Source organism: Sinocyclocheilus grahami, unplaced genomic scaffold (assembly GCF_001515645.1).
Source record: "Sinocyclocheilus grahami isolate Dianchi unplaced genomic scaffold, SAMN03320097.WGS_v1.1 scaffold508.1, whole genome shotgun sequence".
Taxonomy (NCBI): domain Eukaryota; kingdom Metazoa; phylum Chordata; class Actinopteri; order Cypriniformes; family Cyprinidae; genus Sinocyclocheilus; species Sinocyclocheilus grahami.
The window spans coordinates 680,513-696,831 of NW_015505687.1; the positions used below are offsets into that span (position 1 = coordinate 680,513).

General features: G+C 37.9%; 1 pseudogene; it reads right to left on the bottom strand.

Annotated features, from left to right (window-relative positions):
• Positions 1-8,662: 8,662 nt before the first annotated feature.
• Positions 8,663-14,154, bottom strand: LOC107554589 (uncharacterized; annotated as a pseudogene).
• Between the last annotated feature and the right edge of the window lie 2,165 nt (positions 14,155-16,319).

The following is a 16,319-nucleotide window of genomic DNA, read 5'->3' on the forward strand; positions in this document are numbered from 1 at the left end:
GAGCCGTTCGTTGTAGTTATTGAAAAGGGATTTTTAAAAAACGAAATATCTCCCTTTGGAGTGGACTTTGAGATTTGTAACTTTCTAGATCTTTTTTATGCCCAAACAAACACACTACACACTGACTAAAATTAAAAAAGTGAAAAAGCATAATAGGACCCCTTTAAGGAATAATTTACTTGAGTACAAGTAAAAAATAATATGACTCAAGTAAGAGTAAAAAAGTAGTTTGCTGAAAAACTACTCAAGTTACTGCATTACAAAGTACTTTAGTATTCTTTTTCTATTTTTAGCCAAAATTATACAATGTGAGCATTATGGAGCAGGGTTAACCCTAATCCTAACACCCATGTACTGTAATGTCTGTTTCACAAGTGAGACCCAGGAAATCCTTTATATGGACAAATGCATCAGATATCACTACAGCTGAATAACATGCAGATAGAGACGCTTTGACTGATGAAACGTGGAAGACAATAAACACACAAATGCAATGCAATGCTAATTGACATAGCTTGTATCACAGTATAGAATTTGATAAAAAAATATTTTCTGTCTCACTGTGATAAGAAGCAACATGGAACCACAGAAGCTAACTGTTTTAAACACGACTGATGTTATATAGTGATTTTGGAGCAAAACTTGATATTAGTCTCATAAATTGTCATGTTTGATGCTATGTTAAGAAAACATACTACCTATCCCTGTTGCCAGGAGCAACTGTTTTATAACTAATTTTGAAAAGTACATTCACGTATAAGATTGTGTTCATTTTTAAGAAGGGCAAAGGCAGAGAAGAGTAAGTGAAGGTTTAAAAGAAAAGAAAGGGTCTAAAACAGTGTGAATATAAAGGTGCCAGTAAAAAATAATGTGGGGCATGGGTAAGGTTGGGCATCGTTTGAATTTTAATGATTCCAATTCTTGTCAATTCCTAATTTCGATTCCAATAAGGTTAAAAAAAAATCTTAGATATCATCTTATTGCAAATTATTTCATAGTTAGCTGAATACTACGAATGAAAATCAACAGGCTAAAGAACACTTACACAAGGATGTGTGTGCAGCAGAGAGAACAGCCCGTGAGTCTTCTTGACTTGAATGGTTTAAAATCACACTGAAAGTGTAGTTTGTTATAATAACAAAGGTGGACTCCAGGCACATTTTCAGTAGGACAAAAAAAGAGCATTTTATTTAACATGTTAACCCATACCTAGGCTTGGGAATCCAAAATCTATTCCAATTCTGGAATAGGATGCTTAAGGTCAGGATTCGTCTACTTGTTATAAAATGTAAATTTTGATTCCTCTTATCAATTCCTTTGTGCGCATTTTAATGGCTTTAAACCATTCAAGCACAAAAAAACTTGTGCACTGTTTTCTGTACGGCACACATAGGGGCATAGCCATCATTTCAGAAATGAGGGGGACAGAAACGTAAAAAAAATAAAGTAATAAATAAATACATTTTTACTTTTGTCTAATTAACAGGCTTTATTTTTTCTTATGTCTTTTAATTGGCTAAGAAATCAAATACACTACTGGACGATAACCAATCATTTGTATTCTATAATATTTTCCGAATGACAATTTTAGGATTGGTTTATACAAACACATAATAAGGCAGAATAGTTTCTATACTGTAATAAAAGTTATGTCAGTTAGCATGGCATTATACATATACTATATTTATTACCTGGAAATGATCTGAAATTACCTTTTTTTTTTAATTATTTTTAGCTACAGCAATAGTGGGATGCCTTTGTCCATATTAGGGATTTCCTGCACATCATAAGTTATTATATACTTCTACTAGGCCATTTTGGACATTCTGCGCGAGATCGCCCTCCGGCTTCGAGTATGAATGAAACATGCACTGCAAGAGAGTGTTTAGCGCTCCGTAATGTTCATATCGTCTCGTTTTGGATATTAATAAATCGTCCGGTCATACATAGACTATCTTGTTTCTTCGCCCATGTACACATCCAAAGCACACATACAGAAAAAGTGATTTAAAATGCATCTGATTGACAAATAAATCATGGGTGATCTATCAGCCAGATGCACGTAAAAATGCATGTGCTCTTATTGCAATGTTGTTGGTAATGATGAGGTTATTTTAGCTTTGTACATTTAGTTTAACTGCACTGTTAAAGAAGGCGAATTCTATCATTCTACTAAACTGTGTGCATGTATTTTAGACACTTACATTGTTCTTGCTCCATCCATGCAATAATTCTATCAACCGAGTTTTCTATTTACTCTATAATAATATCAAACATCAACGGTATGACCCATTTCAGGAGCTGACAAAATTACAATTTAAAATCAAAGCATAGCTCACATTCACTAAAATCCTGAAACGCTTATTATGCTGATTCAAAACGACAACAACGCCGGTGATTGACAGTCAAAGCAAAACGCGGTTTGAACGCCCCGCCCCCCAGCTGAACTGGAAGTTTTGATTGGTTTTGCACCCGAGTCAGACCTGTCTGTTATTTGCTGAAGCGCAGGGCTCCACCCCAGAAGTTTGAAAAGTGCCCGTCAAACGCCGGCTCGCTCTGTTTCTCCATCGGCACTCCTTTTTCAAAAAAAAAATTTTTTTTGTACTTTTGGTGAAAAATAAATGTAGGGAAGTTGATATTTTAGTATTATTTTACTCAAGTAAAATAACACAAGTAGTACCACAAGCACCACAATTTAATTATACTCAAGAAAGTAGAAAAAATGTACTCAAGTACTGTAACGAAAGTATTTGTAATTAGTTACTTTCCACCTCTGGCTGAAATAAATAATTGTAATTAATCTCATGCATTATGATCAGTTCAGAAAGCAGAAAAAACAGCAACATCACAAAATTCAGTTGTCAAGTTAAAATATGTTTACTGCTTAAAGGGATAATTCACACAAAAATGAAAATATTGTCATCATTTACTCACGCTCAAGTTATTTCAAACCTATATGAATTATCTTCTTCTGTATTTTTTCCCCATACTATGGAATGTGAGTGAAGTAACTGTTAACTAGAAGAAGTAACTGTATGGTTACCCACATTCTTCAAAATATCTTCATTTGTGTTCAACAGAAGAAAGTCATACAGGTTTGGAACAACATGAGGGTGAGGAAATGGTAACAGTATTTTCATTTTTGGCCAAAATGTTCCTTTAATTACTGTTAAACATATTCATTTCTTAAGTTAAGAAGTTACATTTGTTAAAAATTTTTTCCCCTCAAATTTTCCACACAGGCACCCAAGCAGCACCCCTGTGGACCCTGCATCACACTTGAGTTACACAGCTACACAAGTCATGAAAAGATTTATCTTATTTTTCATACTGTAGTCTGGTACAATTTTCCTCTGCTGTGAGCTATTTTGATGAAACATCATCTAAACACAGAACCCTGTCTGATGATGTGTGAATTTTAACGAAATACTATGGTGGATTTAAGTGTAGTTTTCTCCACTTTTTTGCAAAAAAAAAACTTTTTTCACAAGCTGTGTAAAGTAGTGATAAGATCCATCATTATTTTGTTTATTGTTTCTATTTCTGAAATTACTTGGATTTATTTGCATTGTGTTTAATGTGGTTTTGAACACACAAATATGTATTTTCACATTTCACAATCAGAACTACTGATGTTATAGATCAGAGCAAAAACATGCCTCCCACTAGGCCAGGAAATCTCATTGATGTGTTCACGGGGAGTACAAAAAAAAGTGCCCTCCAAAAAAATCGAATCAACAGCTTCCTAGCCAAATGGAAATGAATAGAGAAGGAGACTTATGGGACTTGTGATTGTAATGAGCATTTGTTTGAGTCTTGATCTTGTGTTCTCATTGATAAACCGCCATCTGCCACAAAGTCAGAGACAGAGGGAGAGCGAGTGAGAGCAAAAGATCAGAGAGAGAGAGGGAGGTAGCTTATCCAGTCCTCCTGAGGAGCAGATGGGGGAGGAAGAGGGACAGTTTTGGATTAACTGGAACGCACTGATGTCTAGGAGGAGCTGTTGAAGACACTGCAGAGAATAATTGGGAACCACAAATAATATTCTGTGATATTTGATCTATTTAAGGAGAAGCTAATGAAAAAGAGAGAATGTGCTCTCTGTATATAAAAATATGTGATGGGTGTGTGTGTGTTCTTTAATTGTCTGGTAGATGAGAGTAAATAGGTCATGAAATTCTGTGTGCGCACATTTTATCGTCTGACCTATTTTTGTGGGTAATTTGTTCATTACTCATTTACAAATCAAAGCATTGAATCAAAACTACATTATCCTGCTTCTCGATTTCTTTCCACACTGATTAACAGGAAGAATAATTATTCCATTATTATAAGATGAAATGTGTACAATAACAATTCAGCCTAGCGTATGATTCCATAGTAAAGAGTTCCTTTCACTGGCACACTCTTTAGGTATAGTTCACCCCAAAATGAAAATCTTGCCATCATGTACTCTCCATCAAGTCATTCCAAATCTGTATGACTTTCTTCTTCTTCTATGGAACAGAATATATTTTGAGAAATTCCTCAAAGTGCTTTAAGTGTTCATACAGTGGAAGCCAATGTTAACCAAAACAGGATTTCTTCTAAATATCTTCTTTTATGTTCCACAGAAAGTAATACAGGTTTTCAATGACATGAAGGCAAGTAAATGTTGACAGGGTTTTTACTTTTGTGTGAACTATCCTATTTACAGCGTCATTACACAGGGATCAAGAACTTTCTGTGTCACAATTTCACCCAAACATGGAGTATCTTTTGCTTTGATTAAAATTTCATAGTTGCTTTTCATAATATTGGGGTTAGGTTAGGTCAGCTGTTTAGCACTTGTGAGTGATCTGAGTTAGTCAAGGAAATCCCTCTTTTACTACCAGCATTATATCTTTTTTTAAAGGTGATATCATCACATTGATAAATGTAAGATATATTACTTTGAAGAGAGAATTCATCTCTCATCTCTCCTGTACGTGTGCTGTTGCTAAGAGACCAGCAGTCTGCCACATACCACCTCATGCATCCCCCGCGTGCATTTGCTTCACACCCCCTTCCAGGAGAGAGGGAACTGTACCTTCCTTTCGCGCAACACACAGAATCTCATTTTAAAGTCAAATCATGCCGTTCAATTCTCAAACACATTCTCTGACATGCATGTATACTAAAACAGTGATGTCATTTTCTGAAATTCAAAACAACAGCAAAAGCATCACTACACTCAAACAATGAGGAATAAAATGGAAATTTCACAGCAAAATTAAGAATTATCATACTTTGTAGATATATTTGTTAGCTTCTTTCTATATGTTTGCTCATTAAGTGGTTCTGCTCAAGATGCTGTGATGACATCACCTTATTCAGTAGGCCATGGTAAGCCTTAAAAAGGAACACGCCACTATTTTTGAAAATAGGCTCATTTTCCAACTCCCCTAGAGTTAAACAGTTGAGTTTTACCGTTTTCGAATCCATTCAGTCGATCTCCGGGTCTGGCGGTAGCACTTTTAGCTGTAGCTTAGCATAGATCATTGAATCTGATTAGACCGTTAGCATCTCGCTCAAAAATGACCAAAGAGTTTCTATATTTTTCCTATTTAAAACTTGACTCTTCTGTAGTTGCATCGTGTACTAAGACTGATGGAAATGAAAAGTTATGATTTTCTAGGCCGATATGGCTAGGAACTATACTCTCATTCTGGCGTAATAATCGGGCGCTGCGTAATATCATTGCACCTGCTGCACCCATGGTATGGCAGCAAAGTTCCTTGATTATTACACGATTATTAGTACACGATGTAACTACAGAAGAGTCAAGTTTTAAATAGGAAAAATATAGAAACTCTTTGGTAATTTTTGAGCGAGATGCTAACGTTCTAACGATTTTTCAAAAATAGTGGAGAGTTCCTTTAAGTGATGTCAGCGTAATTTAAAAATGTAATTTTCTTCAATTTCCTCATAACTAAGCCAATTTGCACCCAGTGTGAAACACGATTCTCCTCTGCTGTGAGCTATTTTGATGAAACACAATCTAAACAGAACCTAAACACAGAACCCTATGTCTGATGGTGTGTGAATCTTAATGAAATCTGTCTCAAAATACTATGGTGGATTTAAGTGTAGTTTTCTCCACTTTTTTCCCAAAAATATTTTTTCACAAGCTGTGTAAGTAGTGATAAGATCACTCATTATTTCGAATATGTGAACTGTGTATTGGAGCATATTTTTGTTGACTACATGAAAATGCTGTCAGATCAAACTAAGATGATCTTGCTGGGAAAATAGCAAACCAGTCCACAGGGAGTCATCAAAAGGACAGGCATCAGTGTCAGTAAGGTTTTATTTTTTAAACACAAGAAAATGGATGTAATAATGGTGAATAAATGTCAAACGCTCTCTGATGGAAAGAGCAAATCCAGATATCGCACCCACTTTCAAATTTCACATCACACCACAATTGTTCAATTTACTGTCTTGTCTGAATATATAGAAATAATTAAAGTTGGTGATTTCTGAAATAAAATGATGCTCTAGAAATCCTTGCCTAGTGAAATCTATTATTGTACATATATCACATATATCAAAAGAAACAGGTTGAGTAGTTTGTGGTAAGATATGTACCTTCTATGATGCTCTTCCAGGTGACACAGATATGGTTGACTGTTGGTTAGCTCATGTCGTCTTCTGTCTTGAAAATACAGATACAGGACATGGAAGCAAAAGAGTCCAGATCCTGCTGGATGATCTCTAGTTTAGAGGAGGCTGTGAGGGCAAAGGTCAGCATAGATCAGTTATACTGATGTAAAGTGATGACTAAGCATATAAATCACAGCTAGAATACAATAGACTGTAGACAATGCTCTAAAGAACATAAAGTGTCATACTGTACTAGGCCCACGTGGAATCTGTGCCCACAGATTTCTGTAAAATGCAAAAGCTTAAGAAGAAGGCCATCAATTTTCAAGGGCTGGGTGATAAAATGATAACGATAATTATCATGCTCTAATTTTCCTTGATAAAACGATAACAAGAGTTCAATAAATGTTCGATACAATGTTTATGCACCAAAAGTGGAACTAAACAGCGCTACTTATTTGAAGCGTGCCACACGGAGCATTTATCCGCTCGGCTCAAAGTTCAAATGGCAGCGCAGCGTGAGGTCCCTAGAGCAGATGCGTTAAAGGGTTAGTTCACCCAAAAATGAAAATTAGCCCACAAATTACTCACCCACAAGTCATCCTAGGTGTATATGACTTTCTTCTTTCAGATGAATCCAGTCGGAGTTATATAAAAAAAATTGTCTTTGATCTTTCAAACTGTTTAATGCCACTCAGCGGGTGTTGCATTGCTTCAGTCCAAAAGAAGTTAAATAAAAAGCGCCAATCCATAAAAAAAGTGTCTCACACGGCTCCGGGGGGTTAACAAAGGCCTCCTGTAGCGAATCTGTGCGTTTTTGTAAGAAAAATATCCATATTCAAAACGTAACAATCACTTTAATGTAGCTTGTGCCAACAGTCCTACACGGAAGCAGCTCTGGGCGGATGACGTATGAGGTCAGTTTTGCGCATGCCCCGGTGAGTCTCGTGAAAACCAACATTTGTTAACAGGAGCAAAGGAAGCAAAGTTTCCTTACTTTAGCAAAGGAAAACCAGTCTCCTCTTGGCTTATATCGAAATCCTCTTACATTCTTCTTTACAAATCCTCGTTTTGTACTTCTAATAAGTGACCGGTGTTTTGTTTTGATCGCTCCCCTGCATTTCCGCGTATGTCACTTCTGAGCGGCGCATGCCCAAAGCTGACCTCATACGTCATTCGCCCGGAGTTGCTTCCTTGTAGGACTGTTGTCTGTCCTGACTAACATGTGACAACCCCTCAACTGGGGTAAAAACTGTTTGAGAGCCAGGAAGACTGCTAGCATCTCCAAACGATTTATGTGCCAGCCACGATGCACCTCTGTCCAGACTCCACAGACTGGACGTCCTTGATGGACCGCTCCCCAGCCCGTAAGGGACGCGTCCGTAGTGATCGTCTTGCGGCGACACAACGTCCTCAGCTGGACTCCTTCTTGAAGGAACTGGGGTCTCATCCACGGGGTTAGACCACGAAAGCCCTTGCGTGTCACCGTAATTCTGCGAAGCGGATGACAAGGAGGTGAAATGTTCTGGCTCTTGGTCCACCACTGAAACGGTCGCATCTGGAGCAGGCCCAACTGAACTATAGGGGATGCCGCCGCCATCAGAACAGTCTGAGACACATGCCTACGTGTACTAGGCGCCCTGTCTTGAACTGACTTAGACAGGTCTGTATTGACTGTGCACGTGCGGGAGACAGACGTGCCCGCATCATGCAAGAATCCAAGTCCACCCCCAAAAAGGTCATTTGCTGACGTACCGTCGTAGGAAGAACCCCGCTGAAAGGAGGTGGCCCTTTCCGAAATTGGATGAAGTAACCATGTCGACAATCAGAATTATTTTTGTGATAAAAGTAAACAAAAAAAGTATTCATAAATACTCATGAAGGTGCTGTTTACATTAGTAAAAATATTTTTTGTGTAATATATCATGACAGATTTGCTAGGCAATGCAATGATAATGTATACAATCACTCAATCACTTGGCCATCACTTATCTATACATCCAGTGCTAAATAGTGGAGGCCTAGTTTCTAGGCAGTGTCACTCACAGCACTGGTAGAGCCTGTTGATTCTGATGATGTCATTCTGGCTCATCTCAGTAGATGTACCCAGAGCAGCATTATTGTTAGGAATGGGAATCATAGTGGGGAGGCCATTCTTGGAGAAAGCATATCTGACAGAGCAAGTGACAGATGCAATAACATGACAGTCTTACACACAGAGAAACCACATCTCCTTATACAGGACACATTCACCTCTCGTACTGCATCACAGAGCTGTAGTCATAGGGAGTTCCCTGGTTTAGGGTGTTGATTTTGTTGAAGTTGCACTTCATGTCTGATGGGCAAACAAAACATTTAGTCTAGTAGATGTGCACTAAAGTACTGGACTAATCGCTAAATGTATTCTTCAAAAATGGATTTGTTATTAACAGTGTACCATCAATGATGTTCTCCCAGATGACTTGGATGTGGTCTGTTCATGGTTGAAGCCAAGAGCATGGAGAAGCTCATGCTGCACAGTGCTGTGGTAAAGGCAGCCATTACGGTCTAGAGACACAGTCTGGCTGTAACCTTGACGACCAACATACGAGTAGCATCTGGAAGACAATAAAATCCATCTCTTGATCACATATGTATTTTCATTATCATTATTCTAAAATGTAAGTGTAATTCTCATTCTGAGGCTTCTACCTGTCATTCTTATCTTGACAATAATGTGAAATATTCATTCTGATTTCCGTGGTTGGCGATGACGTAAGGCACATACATTTTGCCGTCACTGTATTTGGGCCAGAGGCAGCCGTAGTAGGTGCAGGGATCAGCAATTCTCTCATTCACAGCAATGTCATCCATTAACTTGGGCTCATCAGGTTCAGGAACTAACACATCAACAGTTAATTTGGGACCGTTTAGTAAAGAACAGGTGCAGCATATTGATGTGTATTGGTGAGTATGTGGTGAGAACGTACCGATGCCTCTGATGCCTCTGATATAAATGCGTGTGTCTTACCGTCTCCTCAGCTCTAACAGAGAAGACGAGATGCAGGGCCAACAGGCCAAAAGTCACCTTGGTCACAAATATTGTGTCCAAAGACCTGTAGAACGAACCAAGGCACAGCTGTTTAATGCCTCAAATGAAGGTCAACTTAAGCTCTTTTACTAATATTTATCAACGTATCATAATATCCATCCATTTTCTATGGTCACTGGGCAAAGGCAGGAAAACAGATGTGGCCAGTCCATCACAGGGCTCAATTTGTCACAATAACAATGATATTCAACATAACTTTAATGAATTCCGTGTGTTGCTGTAATATTACAAATCCATAAGGATGACACAATGTGAAAATCTAATAAGATGGGACACAATACATTTCTGATCTACATTAGAATCACATACTGTATAATCATTATAAACGAGTACCTTTCTTTGAACAGAGACAGGGAAACATACCAGTTCTCTTACCTTAGATTTCCAAAGCCAGTGCAACACTACAGCCACACGTAGGTTTTATACCTATACCGTATCTATACGATCTTTACTGATTTGGCCAGAAGTACAGTAGACATGCTGACACATTGTTTGAAAGAGAATAGGTGTGAAATTCCCTCATTTGTTGCTTTATAAAGGAACATGTCACACATAAACCTGATGAAATACAAGCGAGAACGTTCTCACATTTAAACACATGTAAACACTTGGGCCATAATTATATAATATTACGTTAGTATTTATTCATTTGCTATACAAATTATTTTGTAAATTCATACATATATTGGAAATTAATTTCAGTTATTGTTTTGTCTCTGGTTTTATATCTTTCATCTATATAATCTGTTATGAATGTTTTCTCTTATTTTTTCGTCTTAAATCTAATTTGCCATTATTTCAACAAATATTTATGTTGTAATTCTTTCTGATGCTTTTGTATGCAAGTTCTGTGGCAAAGCTATAGGACTGAATGCAGTTGTAATCTCTTTCATCTCACCAAATGTATCCAGGAGCTGTATTTTGAAGAATCTAAACACTAGAATCTCCAGCTCATTGAAGTCTGGAAGGGCAAAATAAGTGTAAACAAATAAGTGTACGTCCCTCATGATGAACTGAGCAATTAACAAATACTGTACTGTACAAATACTTTATTTGTTTTTTAAACATCAGATGATAAAATGCCATGACTAATAGATTTTTGGCTGTTGCTAACATACATGTTTAGTTAAATGTGTTATTGACTCAAAATGAATTTGGGCAAAATATAAAAGCAGAAACTCTCATATTTGTCACCCCACTTTGTAAGCGCTTTTTTTTCGAAATCTATATCCTAAATCCATATCTCTGGTCTCAGCCATAATATTTTTACAACTGCTTTTACAATCATTACAACTGCTTTTAATATTTTTCAAAGCAGTTGTAATGGAGTTAATTACTCAATATTAACTTCTTGGTTATTAAACTATTGTATTCAAAACACAATCACTCTTCAAATCATGCTGTTAGTATGGATATGAAAAGCAAGATATTTGGTGCAACAGCAGTTGTTTGAGGTTTCTTTGTTTTGACAGTGGGTGATTCCACAGATGGTAAGAAGGGGTGAGAATGTGAACAGTTTGCTCAAATTTTACACAATAATGCTACCCGCTTTCTGTGTTTACAGACATGATGTAAGCATGACATTTCTCAACAAATGTGACCCAAGAGCTCAAAAATGTAATTCAGTGTTTTAAAAGTATGGTAGGCCTACTGAACTTTTGGAAACTATTTGTTCCCACATCAATTCAGTAAAAGATAACTATAACTTCATATTTTATTTACATTGTTATATTTAAAATAGCAAATGCTATCAAAAATGTATTATTCACACTAGTTTATAATAAATAAATCTGTGTGAATAATACATTTTCTCTGAAAAAAGTCACACAGTCAGTTAGGCCAGAGTCTTTAAAAATCAACTGACAAAAGTCAACACCATCTATGATACTTGAGTCAACTTTTGTTGTAGTTTAGGCTGCATGTCTGGGTGCCGAAGGCATGTTCTGTTGTTCCTATGTATGAGAAAAACATATATATAAAATGTCCGTGGGTACGGAAAGTATTCAGACCCCCTTAAATTTTTCACTCTTTGTTATATTGCAGCCATTTGCTAAAATCATTTAAGTTCATTTTTTTCCCTCATTAATGTACACACAGCACCCCATATTGACAGAAAAACACAGAATTGTTGACATTTTTGCAGATTTATTAAAAAAGAAAAACTGAAATATCACATGGTCCTAAATATTCAGACCCTTTGCTCAGTATTTAGTAGAAGCACCCTTTTGATCGAATACAGCCATGAGTCTTTTTGGGAAAGAGGCAACAAGTTTTTCACACCTGGATTTGGGAATCCTCTGCCATTCTTTTACATACATAACATTTTAATGTGCTATATGTTCAACAAACTTCCAACAAATGTAATGTGTATTTTGTAGTTCATTTGAAAATATAGTATGAGTTCTGGAGGACAGAGATGAATGTGTGTCATGCTACACTCACAGCACTGGTAGAGCCTGTTGATTCTGATGATGTCATTCTGGCTCATCTCAGTAGATGTACCCAGCGCAGCATTATTGTTAGGAATGGGAATCATAGTGGGGAGGCCATTCTTGGAGAAAGCATATCTGACAGAGCAAGTGACAGATGCAATAACATGACAGTCTTACACACAGAGAAACCACATCTCCTTATACAGGACGCATTCACCTCTCGTACTGCATCACAGAGCTGTAGTCATAGGGAGTTCCCTGGTTTAGGGTGTTGATTTTGTTGAAGTTGCACTTCATGTCTGATGGGCAAACAAAACATTTAGTCTAGTAGATGTGCACTAAAGTACTGGACTAATCGCTAAATGTATTCTTCAAAAATGGATTTGTTATTAACAGTGTACCATCAATGATGTTCTCCCAGATGACTTGGATGTGGTCTGTTCATGGTTGAAGCCAAGAGCATGGAGAAGCTCATGCTGCACAGTGCTGTCGTAAAGGCAGCCATTACGGTCTAGAGACACAGTCTGGCTGTAACCTTGACGACCAACATATGAGTAGCATCTGTAAAACAGAGATTCATAAAATATGAATTTTTTACCCATTTCAGAATACTATCTTTATCTCTTCATCAACAAGTTACATTTGGGATGTAATTCTCATTCTGATGGAATTCTGCTTCTTCCTCTGATTCTTATTCTAAACATGTTTGTTTGTAGTCCCATGGTGCTGATGCAAACCTTAATTTTGACTTCTGTATTTTTTGCATTGTCTTGAAACAAATTCTGTGTTGGTTTGTGATGTTTTTCTGATTTTGGTTTTGGTTGTGTTATGTACCCACTGCGAGACTCAATGCTGATATAGTCTCTCTCATTGCTGCGGGGGAAGAAGCGGATACAGGTCCTGTAGGAGAAAGAGTCCAGACCACGCTTGATGATCTCCACCTCACGGGAGACTGAAAGGGCAAAGGTCAGAGGTTGCTATGGAAAGGTTCATCTTTTTATTAAGTCTCAGCAGGATGCACAAGGTACTTTCATGACTTCAGCAATGATACAGAATTTGACATACTTTTTACCTTTTTATGTAAGACGTAAAAACATAAATCATACTACTAGTGACTTACAATAGTGGTTGGCGAGGACGTAAGGCACATAAATCGTGCCGTCACTGTATTTGGGCCAGAGGCAGCCGATGGAGGTGCAGGGATCAGCATTTCTCTCATTCACAGCAATGTCATTGTAATGTGGGTTTTGGGTTTTGTTTCATGTTCATGTTTTCATGTCTTTTATTTTGTAATTGTTTCACCCTGTTAGTGTCATGCTTCCCTTGCCCTCATGTATCTCTGCCTTGTGTGTGTCATGTTCTGATCGGTTGTCCTAGTCATGTGTCTTGTTTCACATTGGTTTGTTCTGGTCATGTGACCCTCTTGTTTGCTATAAGTAGCCATCATGTTGCCATTGTCTCTCGTTGTGTATTGAAGTTGTAACCCGCTGTCGGTGAGTCAAGTCTGTTCATGCATCGTCAAGTCTGTGTCTCTAGTCTTCGTCTGTTTGAATGTTAGGGTCACTGTAAATAAACTGCACTTGGGTTCTTCACTACGCTCGCCTTCAGTGGACTGATTCGTTACAGTCATCAGGTTCAGGAACTAACACATCAACCGTTCATTTGGGGCCGTTTAGTAAAGAACAGATGCAGCATATTGATGTGTATTGGTGAGAACGTACTGATGCCTCTGTTGACTCTGTGCAGCAATTCAGACAGACAGCTTAGCAGACTTGTCCTCAACTATTATTAAAAACACATCAACACATTCACTAATGAACCATTACTTCAATCAGTTCATCATGCAGAAACTGTCAGCCTTTGCTAAATTGTTTCATTTCTTACAGTCTCATACAGTATGTAAAGTCAGAGCTGCTGGAGTATTTGACTTATGTGTTTTACCTTCCCCTCAGCTGAGAAAACCAGCAGCATGGCCAACAGGTCAAAGGAAACCTTGGTCACAAACATGTACATTCCTCGGTTTTGACATCACGTTTCGGTACAGCAGGGGGAAAAACATTACATTGCTTTTGTTTGTTTTTTTTTTTAAACAAAAGTAAACCGTTACTATAAGATTACAATTGTTACGGGATGAATGAGATGTGCGGATCCATTTGCAAGCTTTATTTAGAAGATGTGGTCAGAAACAGGTGAGCTTGTGATTAGTGCAATGGAGCATGGGAAATGTAGTCCAGGGTGATGTGTAACAGTCTGTGTGGTGTGAGAGTCAATATAATGGGAGGGCGACCTCTGGAGGCAAGCAGACAGACGTTCATGGACCGGATTCATGACGACAATTAACAACAGAGCCCAAACTTCAGTTTTATTTATTTTTAAATATAATCACTACTCAACCTAAAAAAAAAAATTGTATGCAAATGTAAATTGCACATTATGCTGTTTTTAAATTAATTTCTAAATGATAAAATTTATATTTATTGTTGACATTTACAGTGAAAGTGAAATTTACAAACCGAAAGACCTGTATGTGTACAGATACACCCCTAGTAATTTTTATATATTTTTTTTTATTATTTAAAAGCCGATCAACCATTTAATATAAACCAGTAACAAGAGTCATGATGTTATTTTATATTCTGTCCACCATGTGGATGTTACGCTGAAGGCAGACAAAGGCAAAAGGTGCAATTCCAATACTCTTGATTTAATAGTAAAAACAAGCAGAAAAAAGCAAGAAAACGCACAACTGAACTTAAAGTAGAACGGACAAAGGCTAAGGGAAAACTGAGGGTTTAAGTACGTTACTTTACTACGTTAGGCTAACCGAGACTTGTCATTTGCATTTATATATTGCTGCTCTTTTGTTAGTTTTGACTGCTTTTATTGTCCTCATTTGTTATGCCGAGTTCACACTGCACGATTTTAGCCCAATTTTTCACTCACTGACAGGTTTTGCGAAATCGCCGACAAATGCCGAAATCAGAGGCAAATCGGTGCTGGTTCACGCGAATGACAATCACGCAGTGTGAATTATCAAAGACGCGATCTGAGGGAATCGCCGACACGTCGCAGATGCCCGGCCGTGAAATATTTGGCATGCTAAATATCTGGAGCTGTCGGCGATTCACAATCACGCTGTGTGCAATGAGTTCTGACTGAAAAACACATGGGCGATTACCTACAGCCAATGAGAGACCAAGATACAGGGCAGAGGGAAGTTCGGGGAGGAGTTATGTAGCTTGCGGACCAGTCCGCGCCAAATCCGCGATTGCTGCCGGTTGTTTTTTATGTCAGCAGGTTGAAGCGACCCCAATAACGTGATATTTAGGCCCTGGAATGTGAATTGTACCAGGAGAACCCCGCCAAAAAAAATTGTATTTTACCTCCGAACCCGATTTTTACTGGGGGACCCCCTCGAAAGCAATTGGGCTATTTTCAGGCTAGTTGAGTAGTAATTGGGTGGGTTTTGTAGCGAAAACCTGGCAACCCTGCACCAGACAGAACCATTGGCGATTCTTCCTATTGTGAAGTCATGCAGTGTGAAACCCCCCGTCGCCGATCCATCGTGCAAATGTGAACACAGCAGCAACTGAATGCTACCCCAGATAGTCACGCAGTGTGAAAACAACGACGATCCGACGAGTTTGAAGATCGTGCAGTGTGAACTCGGCATTAGTCGCTTTGGATAAAAGCGTCTGCTAAATGACTAAATGTAAATAGGGGAGCAAACAAAGCAGTTGATGAGTTAATTAATCAAACACAGGTGAACAGAATGAAAATTAGGAGACTAATGCCGAGTTCACACTGCACTAGCCATCGCATCACTGTTGGTTTCACACTGAACGACAAACCCTAACCGTAACCCTAAACCCTTTACGCCTGCAAGTGGCTAAATCATACAATGAAATGGAACATTTTAAATGTCACGGTCTTCATCGTCATCTTCAAGTGGATGGTCACATTTCTTTGAGTTCGACCGATGCATTTGAGGGCTTGCAATTCAGACACTGTGGTATTTGAAAACTGCTTCATCACTGGGTCTGTGAAAAAAAAAAAAATTATGAATCAATGGATTAGAGTATGGTTTTTGAATATCATATGTATTATAATTTGAATAGGTATGCATTCAAATTTCTTTGTTCTCAGTTTACCTTTCAAAGCAGGACTAAATC